General features: G+C 41.3%; 1 long non-coding RNA gene across 1 annotated transcript in view; it reads right to left on the reverse strand.

Annotated features, from left to right (window-relative positions):
- LOC147375573 (uncharacterized) overlaps positions 1-12,968 on the reverse strand; it is a 224,562-nt gene that overhangs the window by 124,350 nt on the left and 87,244 nt on the right. Inside the window, exon 2 of the long non-coding RNA XR_015160220.1 lies at positions 8,301-8,370. This is a non-coding gene — a long non-coding RNA (uncharacterized LOC147375573). The remainder of the gene's footprint in view (positions 1-8,300; positions 8,371-12,968) is intronic.

Here is a 12,968-nt window from a genome sequence, read left to right on the forward strand (position 1 = left end):
CATGAACTTCTTATTGCTAAATTCAGGCCTAAATGAAGAAAGTGGGGAAAACCACTAGACTGTTCGGGTATGACCTAAATCAAATCCCTTATGATTATACAGTGGAAGTGACACATAGATTTAAGGGACTGGATTTGATAGAATGCCTGATGAAATATGGATGGAGGTTCATGACACTGTACAGGAGACAGGGATCAAGACCATTCCCAAGAAATAGAAATGCAAAAAAGCAAAATGGCTATCTGAGGAGGCCTTACAAACAGCTGTGAAGAGAAGAGAAGCCAAAGCAAAGGAGAAAAGGAAAGATATACCCATTTGAATGCAGAGTTCCAAAGAATAGCAATAAGAGATAAGAAAGCCATCCTCAGTGATCAATGCAAAGAAATAGAGGAAAATAATAGAATGGGAAAGACTAGAGATCTCTTCAAGAAAATTAGAGATACCAAGGGAACATTTCATGCAAATATGGGCTCAATAAAGGACAGAAATGGTAGGGACCTAACAGAAGCAGAAGATATTAAGAAGAGGTGGCAAGAATACACAGAAGAACTGTACAAAAAAGAGCTTCACGACCCAGTTAATTACAATGGTGTGATCACTCACCTAGAGCCAGACATCCTGAATGTGAAGTCAAGTGGGCCTTACAAAGCATCACTACAAACAAAGCTAGTGGAGATGATGGAATTCCAGTTAAGCTATTTCAAATCCTGAAAGGTGATGCTGTGAAAGTTCTGCACTCAATATGCCAGCAAATTTGGAAAACTCAGCAGTGGCCACAGGACTGGAAAAGGTCAGTTTTCATTCCAATCCCAAAGAAAGGCAATGCCAAAGACTGCTTAAACTACTGCACAATTGTACTCATCTCACATGCTAGTAAAGTAATGCTCAAAATTCTCCAAGCCAGGCTTCAGCAATATGTGAACTGTGAACTTCCAGATGTTCAAGCTTGTTTTAGAAAAGGCAGAGGAACCAGAGATCAAATTGCCAACATATGCTGGATCATCAAAAAAGCAAGAGAGTTCCAGAAAAACATCTATTTCTGCTTTATTGACTATGCCAAAGCCTTTGATGGTGTGGATCACAATAAACTGTGGAAAATTCTGAAAGAGGTGGGAATACCAGACCACCTGACCTGCATCTTGAGAGACCTATATGCAGGTCAGGAAGCAACAGTTAGAATTGGACGTGGAATAACAGACTGGTTCCAAATAGGAAAAGGAGTATGTCAAAGCTGTATAATGTCACCCTGCTAATTTAACTTATATGCAGAGTATACCATGAGAAACGCTGGGCTGGATGAAGCACAAGCTGGAATCAAGATTGCTGGGAGAAATATCAACAACCTCAGATATGCAAATGACATCCCCTCTATGGCAGAAAGTGAAGAAGAACTAAAGAGTCTCTTGATGAAAGTGAAAGAGGAGAGTGAAAAAGTTGGCTTAAAGCTCAACATTCAGAAAACTAACATCATGGCATCCAGTCCCATCACTTCATGGAAAATAGATGGGGAAACAATGGCAGACTTTATATTCTTGGACGTGAAAATCACTGCAGGTGGTGATTGCAGCCATGAAATTAAAAGATGCTTACTCCTTGGAATGAAAGTTATGACCAACCTAGACAGCATATTAAAAAGCAGAGGCATTATTTTGCCCACAAAGGTTCATCTAGTCAAAGCTATGGTTTTTCCAGTAGTCATATATGGATGTGAGATTTGGACTACAAAGAAAGCTGAGTGCTGAAGAATTGATGCTTTTGAAGTGTGGTGTTGGAGAAGACTCTTGAGAGTCCCTTGGACTGCAAGGAGATCCAACCAGTCCATCCTAAAGGAGATCAGTCCTGAGTGTTCATTGGAAGGACTGATGTTGAAGCTGAAACTCCAATACTTTGGCCCCCTGACGCAAAGAGCTGACTCATTGGAAAAGACCCTGATGCTGGGAAACATTGAGGGCACGAGGAGAAGGGGATGACAGAGGATGAGATGGTTGGATGGCATCACTGACTCAATGGATGTGAGTTTGGGTAAACTCCAGGAGTTGATGATGGACATGGAGGCCTGACGTGTTGCCATCCATGGGGTTGAAATAAGTTGGATATGACTGAGTGACTGAACTGAACTGAATTCATATCCATTGCAACATTATTTAAGTAAATAGAAGCAACCTAACTGTCCTTTGGTAGATGAATGGATAAAGAAGATGTGTTTTATACACGTACATAAACAATTGAATACTATTCAGCCATTAAAAAGAATGAAATCTTGCTTTGTGACAACATTGATGAACCTAAAAGATATTATGCTAAGTGAAATAAGTCAGAGAAAGACAAGGACTGATGACTTCACTTACATGTGGAATCTAACAAATGAAACAAATAAAACACAGACAGACTCATAGATGCAGAGAACAAACAGGTAGTTGCCAAAAGGGAGGGAGTGTGAGTATGGAGGAAATATGTGAAGGGGATTAAGAGGTTCAGATCTTCAGTTATATGATAAATTAATCATGAGAATGTAATAAACAGCACAGGGCATCTAGTCAATAGCACTGTAATAACTTTATATGGTGATAGGTGATTATTAGACTTATCATGGCGATCAATTTATAATGTATGTAAATGCAAAATCACTATGTTGTATACCTGAAACTAATATATATTGTATGTCAACAAAATATCAAAAAAGAAAAAGAAAAGTCTGTAGAAAGCTAAATACTCATGTGATTTGGTAACCTAACTGTTAGGTTAATGTATCTGTGATTCTCTTGATCTTTCCCTCCTCTTGTTACCTCAAGGTTGTAAGATGGCTGCTGATGATCCAGAATTTATTTCCAGGTTCATGGAAAAAGAAAGGGAAATCTTTTACCTGACACCATCTCTTTTATTGTCTTACCAGCTCAGTCTACCGTTAAATGTTAGGGTTTCTTCTGGTTCCATTCGTAGTTCTCTTCTATTCTTGCCACACATATCCACTCCATGTATGATCTCATCCCATGTCTTCTATGATCTTCCACATGATGACTGAGCAATCTCTATTTCTGGATTTATCCTCATTCCTGAGCTCTAGCTCCTCAACTGCAATTGGATTTCCACCAGGACTTTTAAAGGGAACACGATCAAATAGTGTTCTTTGTCTTTTCTATACTATGTCTGTTTTCTCATATTTTTGATTAACAGCATCGCCATCCTCCCATTCTCTTATTCTAGAGCCTCCCATGGTCCCTTCTTCAGCTCCCTGGCTCCATCTGCCTCTCCTCCACCTCTCACCATTACCTAATAAGCAACAAATTCTGTCAGGTCTCCCTCAGATGACTACAGTCCCCTCTCTAGCCCTGTTGTTCTCCTTTAGCTGAGGTCCATATCATTTCATCTCCCTTAAAGCCTCCTCTTTTCCCACATGTGGTCAGATGCTCTGTGGAGGAAGCCCCACCAGAGTGACTGAGAATACAGAGTTGGAAGCCAAGTTTATGTCCTGGTTGGGCCATTTACCAGCCACACGACCTTGTTGTGTTTAGTTGTTCAGTTGTGTCCAACTCTTCGCAACCCCATGGACTGTAACCTGCTAGACTCCTCTGTCCAAAGGGATTCGCCAGGCAAGAACACTGAAGTGGGTTGCCATGTCCTCATCCAGGGTAGCTTCCCAACCTGGGGATCAAACCCAGGTCTCCCACATTGCAAGCGGATTATTTACCAGCTAAGCTACCAAGGAAGCCCTTGAACAAGGTGTTTAACCTCTCTAGGCCTGAGTCTTCTCATCTTAGAAGTGGAGATAATAATATTGCTTAGATTTTAGGGTTTTCATTGTACATACAGATAAATTAATTCCTGCTTGTTCCTTGAAAGAAAAGCTATAACAAACCCAGACAGCGCATTAAAAAACAGAGTCATCACTTTGCTGACAAAGTTCCCTATAGTCAAAGCTACGATTTTTTCAGGAGTTATATACGGATGTGAGAGCTAGACCATAAAGAAGGCTGAGCACCAAACAATTGATGGTTTTGAATTGTGGTGCTGGAGAAGACTCTCAAGGGTCTCTTGGACTGCAAGGAGATCAAGCCAGTTAATCCTAAAGGAAATCAACCCTGAATATTCACTGGAAGGACTGATGCTGAAGCTGAAGCTCCAATGCTTTGGTCACTTGATGCAAAGAGCTGACTCACTGGAAAAGACCCTAATGCTGGGAAAGATTGAGGAGAGAAGAAGGAGGCGACAGAGGCTGAGATGGTTGGATGGCATCACCGACTCAATGGACATGAGTTTGAACAAACTCTGGGAGATAGTGAAGCATAGGGAAGCCTGGTGTGTTGCAGTCCATGGGGTTGCAAAGAGTCAAAACATGACTGAGTTACTGAACAACAACAATGCATGCAAAGCCTTTTGAAGAGTGCCTGGCTCAAACCCCATAAATGTTACTGTTATTATCATTTAAAAATCAGCTATGTGTATAGAGTGCTTAGCATAGTGCCAAGCTCATGGGGAGAGCTCCGTAAATGTTAATTGCTATTATTTTTGTCTGTGCTCTGTCTTCCTACTGCTGAGTTCGGGGTCCTATTGAAGTACTTCTCACTGTGTTTTATAATTTATCTCCTAACATCTGTCTCCTTCACTAGACTGTGTACTTCCCCCAGGCAAAACAGATCGTGTTTTAGTCATCTGTGTGTGCAACATTAAGCACAGTGCCTGGTACAAAGTACAACACCAACATATGTTTTCAAGTAAGAAAGGCAACAAACAGTCCAGCAGTTCCCTATTCAGGCTCCTTTGATCTAATTCTGTCCTTCCCTCAGGTCTCGGAGAGTCCCCACCAGGAACTCTTCCTAATGCCCCACCCTGATAGAGCTGGATGCTACCTCTTTTGTGTTTCCATAATACGCAGTGCCTAAGTCCTCCTATTGTTTTTTTAATTATCTGTTTACTCATTGACACCCTTGATAGATCATCATCTCCTGCAGGGCCCGAAGAGAATCTTATTCAGCACTAAATGCCCAGCCAGTGCGCAGCATATTAACTGACACCTGGTACTCAATATATATCTGTTGAATAATGCATGTCTGAATTAATTCTTGCAACAATGCTAGGAGAGAGGTACTAATATCATTCCTTTTAATATTTGAGGAAACTCAGAATTAGCAAGATGAAATACCTTCCCAAAGGCATTAAAACAGAAAATGAGGTTGAAGACATATGAAATCTGGATATTAAATTTGTAAGCAAATATATGTAGCTGCGTTAGACAAAGTCCCAAAGTAACAGTGGCTTAACCAAGGTAGATATTTATCTCTGAAGTAAGCCTGAGCTGGAATGGCAGTTCTGCCTCACAAAATTAGGAAGGTGCTGGCGACCTTCGATTTGGTGGCTCTGCCAGTTTTGGGGATGTTGTGCCATTTGCATGGTCCAAGATGGCTCACACCATGCCTGCAGTTCAGGCAATGGGGAAAAGAAGTAGGGTGTGGAGAGCTTCTCTCCTTAAAGGATATCTTGAACTTACAAAGTTCACAGCCACTTTTGCACACTTGGCCACATCTAACTGTGAAGGTGACTGGGATATCTGGTCTTTCTATTGGACAATCATGGGCCCAACTTAAAACTCCATTCCTTTGAAGGAGGGAAATAACGGTAACCAGGGCTCTTTTTCATGAATATTAAAGCTCCCCTTTTCCTGGGTAGAGAGGAGATACTGGAAGGGAAAGGAAATGATATTAGAGATCTATTTTTTCTTTAAGGTAGCATAGCTTATTTTCAATATGTTGATGGCATGAAAAAAAAGGAGAGAGGGTTCAGCTCTAGATTAAAAGAAACTTAAGAGACATACAACCAAAAGATACATGTGGCCTTTAAAAAAATACATGCAAATGGTTTGAATAAAACAACCATGAAAAGAGCAATTAGGGAATTTGAAAATATCCTGATACTTCAAATATGATAACCATCTATGAGTTACGGTGCCACACTTTGAGTAATATAATGGTATTTTGGTTATTTTTTTTTAACAGAGATTATATTCAAGTAAGTAGGCATGAAATGATATGATGTCTGGTGTTTGCCTTAAATCCTTTCAGCCAGAGAAGGGTGTGGGAGAAAGATCAAACTACATGCAAAACCTTGATAATTATTAAATTACCTTACTTTGAGGTATATTAAAATTTTTTCACAGTGAGAAAATTAAAACAGGAACAAAAATCAACCCCTATCCCCACTAGCTCAGCCCCACTACTGGAGATATTTCAGTCCAAAGATGAAGGTAATAAACAAAGGCGTTGCTTCTTTGAAAGTTCCGGGTCCTTGCAGAGCTCAGGGCATGGCAGGTAAAATCAATATGTGTGTCCTTATGACTAAGCCTCTCTCCAAATGCTCCCCTGGGGACTCAGCTTCTTCTTGCAGATTACAACAGCATTGACGTTTTAGAAAAGAAAAATAGCACCGAGAAGTACTTAGTATGCTGGACCTGCCGCTGGCTCACACGGAGAGAGAATCAGGAACAGGCTGCTGCAGCCTGGGTCTCTCTCTGGGAGCTGCTCCCTCCCTTCCTCCTTAGAATATGGAAATTATCTCAAATCCAGAAGAAAAATCATTTCATCTGGGGGAAAGTTTGACCCACAGCAGGTCACGACTGCTGTTTTTCTTCCCAAAAGAATAGATAAGAGTAATACTGATTTATCTCTGTGCTATGCCACCATGAGCCAGGATGACATTTGCTGCCACTCTGTGTGGTGGGACCAGTGCTGGGAAATTTCAGAGCAGGGGCGGCAAAGAGGTAACAATTTACATGCTGAAAAGGTCACCTGTGAATGGTTCTCAGCTTCATCAGCGAGGCCGATGTTGTCCTGATCACAGTGTTATTGGTTTTCAGAAAAAATCAGAACAAAGCAGTCCTCTATTCTCTCTGTTGCTGATAAAAACTGCCTCATACAGGCAGTGCTAGAGATACATTAGGGCAGAATGTTTATGACGAATTAAGTGAATGCAGTTGTTCACACGTAGAAACCCATGTACACCCATGTGAAGTCTACAATATATTGCAAACCCATGCATTAAATTTATTTCAACAGGCTTGTCTTGAACAGTAACTTGTGTGAGGTATTGCCCAAAGCATCGAGGAGACAGAGCTGACCCTCCCCCTCAGGGAAAATATCTGCTCTTACTACTATTATGTGAAAAACAGTGTCACAGGATGTCATAAAATTCAAGCTTACTTTTTTCCCTAAGGGACACACTATGCTGTCCCCCATCCAGTTCTGCTTGCTGCCATGTATTGTATAACCCACTAGTATACACATATTAACAGGTGATCCTGGCCAAGATCAAAGAACCATCTGGAAGATTTCCCCAAATGGCTCTAGCAGAAGTCCAGGCCTATGATGTGCTTCCTGAAAACAGTGTTCTGTTGATTTAATATATTTATTCCTTCCCTTAGAGACCCACACTCCTCATTAGCACATCCATCTCTCCTGGACTTGGCAATAAAGAAACCTATTTGACCTAGAGTTTTCCAGACTTACTTAACCTCAGAACCTTTTCATCAAATAACTTTTCTGTTTGTGTTTCAAGGAACATACTTTGGGAAATGTCAATCCAGAGGCCCCTTAAACTATTAGAAATGTTGACATGGGTCTAAAACCAAACAGAATAAGAACGTGCCCACGTGGGAATCACTTTTGAAGCTTTGACTTTTGACTTATTTAAAGCTAAAATCCAAGAGTCTTAAATTTTTCTAAGACCTTTTTAACAGGTTTCCTGTTAATTAGCTTTTTTCAAGTTAAAGATAATCTTATGCTTGGCTTACCTGAAGCACTCTTTCAAACTGAATGGAAGGTTAGTGAGAGCTGAGAAACGTTCCAAGTGGGGCCACTGTGTTGCACCATTCCTGGGGCTCACCCTTCACATGGTCACAGTGTGAATATGCTCCCTGCATTTGTGTGACACAGACAACCTGAAGAATTTCAACACTTGGGAAGACTGTGATTTTGAGTACAGGGAATTTGTACACCACATCCCTAGTATGTAAGGCAGTGTCTGGTATACAGTAGGTACTTGATAACTGAATGAACAGATAATGAATAGTCTAACTTTAGGTACCAAGCTCCCTCAACATTTGTTCTTCAGGGAAACCAAGAGGCAAAACTAGGTGAATACAGGCTGTGGTTGATAGCCAGCAATCACAGTAGTCATTACTTATGATTCCGGTCTGAGTCAGGAATCAGACTCCCAGCAGAAACACATGAGCTATACACACTTCTCCAGGCTAATCCTAAAGTTAATCTTAAATTTTTAGATGAAGAAATTCAGTCAAGGAAGATACTCACAATGGGTTCCATGGAACAAAGCTCATGACCAGTGCATGGATGACATTCCATCTCTTTAGAGTAATAGTTCCTACAAGGTTCAGAGGGGTAGAAAGAGAAGCACAAATTGATTTTTATCTTTGAACATCCAGCCAAGGTACTGAAGCATCAGGCTGGTCCATGACTTGAAAAACTAAACTTGATTCTCCTAGAATCACAGACCATCACAGTCGATGTGTACCAGTAATGCACTATGTGTACTTCTGAAACAATTTCTTACAATCTTCTCTTTATGATGAAAAAGCTAAGACCAGATAAGTGAAGTGGATTTTTTGGATCTTTGTCTAACAGTTCATGGCCTCACTAGGACCAGAAAGCTTTTCCTAGCTCTAGTTTTTCCTTAGCTTTCTGCTCCTATTATCTCATCATATGCTGCTAAGTCACTTCAGTCATGCCTGACTCTGTGCGACCCCATAAATGGCAGCCCACCAGGCTCCCCAATCCTTGGGATTCTCCAGGCAAGAACACTGGAGTGGTTGCCATTGCCTTCTCCAATGCATGAAAGTGAAAAGTGAAAGTGAAGTCACTCAGTCGTGTCTGACTCTTAGCAACCCCATGGACTGCAGCCTACCAGGCTCCTCCATCCATGGGATTTTCCAGGCAAGAGTCTTGGAGTGGGGTGCCATTGCCTTCTCTGACCTCATCATATAAGGGTGTCAAAATGTCCTACTACAAACCATTGATGGTAGATGATGCTAGGAAGACTGCAGTCAGATAATAAAAAAATTTATACAGTGCTGAGGGATTTAGACAGTAGGTTGGTGGTGAGAAACCATTGAAATTTCTAAGCATGTAAATATTATGATTAGCTTTTCTAAAACATTTAAAAGACCAAAAAAAGGTATATAATGCAAACACTAAGAAAAAGAAAGCTGAGGGGCCATAGAAAAATAAGGCCATTGTAGGTGGAGTAGATTTACCATATTCAAACCCAGAGCATCTGGCACGCTACTCCAGTACTGGAGTTGCTAAGGGAAATAATTCAGTATAAAATCTCATGCCAACCCAGTGAATCCTAAGCATTAAACCAGACTGTGATGCATATCAAGGCAATCTGCTAAGGAAATTGCCAAGAGAAAGAAATCTCTCTCTTTTATATAGCCAGGCAGATACAATTTACTACACACATGTTTAATTATCTTTACTAAACAAAAAAATATAGAACTTCTATCATTATGAGAAACAAAAGACTACATCATAGAGCCAAGTGGTAGGCTTAAACCCCCACAGATACAGGCACCACCCTCCTTAACGTTCAAAGATAGCTCTGAGGCCTCTAAGGAAGGCATTCTTGGGATACAAAACTGGCAAGTGGTTTATTTAATTTTTAGAAAGAGTTGCATATGTCTCAAAGAACCAGGAAAAGCATTTACAGTATCAATTTTTCTAAATAAAATGTTAAATTGAGAGAAAAGGGGAAAGTTTTCTTTTTATGTTGGTTAGGGGAATTTTTTTTTTTTTTAAGTACTTAATTTTCTGTTTACTCTAACAGAGTTTTTTCTCTTGGATTGTATCACAGTTCCAAGATCTTTAAAGGTGCTCTAGTAGTTTCTAAAGGCTGTCTTAACAAAGTGCCCACAAACTGGGTAGCTTAAAACAATAAAAATCTATTTACTCATGGTTACTTTGGAGGCTAGAAGTCCAAAATTAAGGTGTTGTCAGGGCCATACGCCCTCTGAAGTTTCTAGAGGGAGGATCCTTCCTGGCCTCTTCTAGCTCTGGGTAGCCTCAGGCTTTCTTTGGCTTGTGGCAACATAATCTAATCTCCACTTCCGTCTTCCTGTGACCGTCTTCCTTCTGTGTCTGTATGTCCTTCCCTCCTATATGACTTCAGAATTATTGGAATAGAGCCCACCGAAATCCAGTATGACCTGATTTTATTGTGGTCACTTCTGCAACGATGCTATTTCCTAATAACATCACATTCACAGGTCCTATAGATGAGGACTTCAATGTATCTTTGTAGGGGACACAGTTCAACCCATAATGATGGGGCCATGATATTCATGCCAAATGAGGCCTGGAGAGTATGGAATGGTGTCTTGTTCCCCCCAAAGTCACTGAAATGTCATCACTCCCTTCAGATTCAGCAGTCTTCCATGCCATGCTTGGGACACAGGGATTTTTCTGGGACAATCTAGGATCCAGGAGGTACCAGTCATTTTTCAGGTCTCTAGGTCTCTCTTCTGTACCTCTGTGACATCCTAAGAAACACAGGCAGTGGCCCTCTCCTCTGGGGCTCTAACACATTCTCTGGGGTCCCCTTTATTCTAAGATCCATAGATATCTCTGCTTTCATCCTCCTCCTTCATTCAGCCTGGGATGTCTCTTTCTGGTCTGGAGAAGAGACTTCTCCCTCTGTGACTCCCCATGAAGAATAGACTATCCTGGGGAGAGATTTTGAGGGCTATCTTGCCTTTGATTCTGCCAGAATAACCCCCTCCCCAGAGGCAGCTGGCACAGCCTTAACTACCTGCTTCAGTGTCAGGATACAGAGGGAGTCACCCATGATAGATTAAGACATCAAACTGAAGCCCAGTTGCAAAATAATTGAGGTATTGAGTAAAAAGAGACTGTCCTCTGTTAACAAAACATTAAAAAGAAAACAGCATCTGCAAAAGAGTAACTGATCTCTCTCACGTATAGGTACACGCTTTCCTTCTTGCCCCTAATCGCTGTGGGTTGATACTGCCTTTGAATACACAGCACGGAGAAATGGTTCATCTACCATTTATTCCCCACCACTTCCTTTCTTCCTCCTAATGAGGAACACTATTTCTGTGTTTTTTTTTTTTTTTTTCCTGTCATTTGCCACTTACAAACCAGTTTGCTTCATCACCAGCCAGCTCCTTCTCACACAAACACATATGTCTCCTTTACCCAATCCTTTTCTGTCTCTTATCTCATTATGTCTCTCTCTCCAGACTTGTCATGAGTGCGAAAATGGCCCTAATTACAAATGATGGGCATAAGGATACTCTAATGATGCACTTATAGCTAGGAGAGAGAGAGCCATAGTGTTCTGGGAAAATGAGGACATTATAATAACGGGGCCATCACTTGCAAAGTCCTTCAAAGTCCTCAGAAGTCTCCTTCAGAATCTCCCAGAAAGTTTCTGCCTACCTCTCTATCTTTCTCTAATCATGCCTGTCCCACTTCAAGTGGCGTTGTACAAGATAAGTAAATTCAAGTATTTCCCCCATACTGTTTGATCTCTGGGAAGAACTTTAGAGATATTTGACACTGAAGAATTTAAGACTTAGAAAAGCTGCTTAGAGAAGAACACATGGCTTGCAGATGAAGGATAACAGGAATACACCACCCCAAAATATGCTACCTTGGCATAAGGATTGTTTCTAGCTAAAAGCAACTGAAGAGGAGCAGATAAAACACAAGCTCTCTGCCCTCCCCTTATTTGCCTAAAAGCAAGACGTAAATTTACAAGGTATACCTCTTCCTCTTTTTCAGAGGGACAAAGGTTAATTCCCAGAGCCGACCTAAGATCCTTAACAAGAGAGAAGGCACCGACATAACACACCTTATTCTTTTTTAATCATGCTTTTTCCTGGTGGTCTTCCCATAACTGGCACTCCACATTTCTTTCATCTCTAGTGGAGGATGCTATTTAAGTTGGGGTTCTCAGCTACGTCAGAGAGTTAAACATTTCCCCCTGGGTATCTCCCAGGTAGACATGAGCTATTGTTGTTCAGCCACTCGGTCATGTCCAACTCTTTGCAACCTGATGAACTGCAGCACACCACATTCCCCTGTCCTCCATTATCTCCTGGAGTTTGCTCAAACTCACATCCATTGAGTCAGTGATGCCATCCAACCTCATCCTCTGTCACCCTCCTCTCCTCCTGCCCTCAGTCTTTCCCAGCATCAGGGTCTTTTCCAATGAGTTGGCTCTTTGCATCAGGTAGCCAAAGTATTGGAGCTTCAGCTTCAGCATCAGTCTTTACAGTGAATAGTCAGGACTGATTTCCTTTAGGATTGGCTGGTTTGATCTCCTTGTTGTCCATGGGACTCTCAAGAGTCTTCTCCAGCACCATAGTTTGAAAGCATCGATTCTTCAGTGCTCAGCCTTCTTTATGGTACAACTCTCACATCCATACATGACTGCTGGAAAAACCATAGCTTTGACTACAGCAGATCTTTGTCGGCAAAGTGATGTCTCTGGTTTTTAACATGCAGTCTGAGTTTGTCACAGCTTTTCTTCCAAGGAGCAAGCATTGACATGAGAGATACAGACAAAATACATGTCAATAAACTTCTCTTTTGTTTTCTCTTGCTAATCTATTTTTCATCACAGAAGTCTCAGCCAAGAACTCAGAAGGACAGAGAGAAAATTATTTTTCCTCCTCTACACAGTGATAGATTTCAACAGGGCCTTTTGCCTTTCCACCGAGTGCTCATTCTAGCACGATGTGTTGTTTTCTCGTTAGGGGAAGCACGCTGATTGAAACCGTCCACCCTGGCCAGGCATCATAGTAACAATTTGCATTAGTTGTTTTACGGCAGGAGGTCCTGGTAAGGAACAGGGAACTAATAAGCCACCAACAACCAGAAGAGTTTGGGAAAGGTCAAAAGGAGACACCACCTGTCCAACCACCTCCCAGAATCCTTCTC

The sequence above is a fragment of the Bos grunniens genome, chromosome 3 (assembly GCF_055505025.1).
Source record: "Bos grunniens cultivar Pamir isolate PY7600 chromosome 3, Bosgru_T2T1.0, whole genome shotgun sequence".
Lineage (NCBI taxonomy): Eukaryota > Metazoa > Chordata > Mammalia > Artiodactyla > Bovidae > Bos > Bos grunniens.